We start from the raw sequence: 1564 nt of genomic DNA on the forward strand, positions 1-1564 counted from the left end.
TGGTAAATATTTTAGACTTTGAGATGATACAGTCTGTCAGGACTACTCAGGCCTGGAATGATAGTAATAAAGGAGACACAGACCATACAGAAACAAATGAGCATAGCTGTATTCCAATAAAGCTTTATTCACAAAAACAAGCAGCAAACTAGAGTTGCAGTTGGCAGGTCCATGGGAAAAGAGGCCACAGCCACCCTCGCCATCCCAGCCATCCCGGCTGAGGCTCCAGATGTGAGTGAGAGCCCAGCTGAGGACACCTGGAACCTCTTTAATATTCAAAGACTGTCCAGTTGAGCCCCATCAAATGATCAGCCTAAATCTCTGCAGTGGTAAGCCAATAAGTGGTTTATTACACCACAAAAAATCGCTTCTCGGCCTTTTGGCTAAGATCAAGTGTATTACAGCACAAAAATGAAAAGAGGCACTCATTTTAATTTTGTTTATCAGTCCTGAGTGCCCATTCTTTAGCTATGTTGAGGTTGCTGAGGGCTCGAGCTGCCTCTACTCTGGAGAATTGCCTTGCCAGGGAGATTCCACCTGCCCCTGGGGCGGTCCACAATAAATGACCCTCAGTGAGTACAGCCAACCTCCTGCCTCATGGTGGGGCCAACTCTGTGCTCCAATTCCAGCTTCCACAAGGCTCCCTCTGAGAACAGGCTGAAGCTGGTTTCCATCTGAAATCTTGCTTAGCTTTCTTAAGCCCTATCTTCCCTCGCTTACTCCCCTTGTCCTGCAAGAAGCCCTGCAATAAACCACCTATACAAAAATCACCATCTCATGGTCTGCTTTTAGGAAACCTGACTAAGATGACTTCCAGGAATCCCTTTATTAGCAGTTGTAATCACAATGCAGCCCAGGATAAAAGACAAGTGCAAATGGGTAAGGCTTTAGCAAATAGCAAAAAGACTCCTTCGTCTACTTTGCAAGCCAGAGTGAGCCATCTTGCCAGATCAGGGTCAGCAACCATTTGCTGTAGAGAGCCAGAGGGTAAATATTTCAGGCTTTAGAGATCAGATAGTCTTCGTCACAACTTTGTCAACTCTACCAAGTTAGTAATAAACAGACATAGTCAATACATAAACAAATGATCCCACTGCTGGGAGTGTGATCTACTAGCTCTCAGATGCATTGTCTGAATCTAGAAGTTCAAGTAAGGGAAGGAGAACTAAAAGTATAATTTCTTGAAATAAAATCACTTCTGGTCATTTTACTCTACTTAATATTATCTTCTTAAAACTAGTGAAGTCAACTGAATTTTAACATAAATATATTATATTGCTCCCCCAAATCCTGTCCTATTGAACATTTCCCCCAGCTCCTAGAGAACAGTATTCCTAAATCCTGATTTCTGTAGTCACTTTCCTTTCACTCATGGAGAGGAGAAACAACCTGATCCATCACACCATGGGAAAATGGAGACTATTAATGAATTTATGCACATAAATTACATTGAGATTACCAGATGAAGGGTAATTTATAAATACAATATACCTACCTATCATCATTATTATGCAGACAGCATTCTGAGTATTTTGAGCAAAAAAAAAAAAAAAAGAGAGAGAGA

General features: G+C 41.6%; 1 pseudogene; it reads left to right on the top strand.

The window, feature by feature from the left end:
* The first annotated feature begins 363 nt into the window (after nucleotides 1-363).
* On the top strand, nucleotides 364-520 carry LOC120221684 (annotated as a pseudogene).
* Nucleotides 521-1564: the final 1044 nt, after the last annotated feature.

The sequence above is a fragment of the Hyaena hyaena genome, unplaced genomic scaffold (assembly GCF_003009895.1).
Source record: "Hyaena hyaena isolate Hyena2069 unplaced genomic scaffold, ASM300989v1 scaffold_802, whole genome shotgun sequence".
NCBI classification, from domain to species: Eukaryota; Metazoa; Chordata; class Mammalia; order Carnivora; family Hyaenidae; genus Hyaena; species Hyaena hyaena.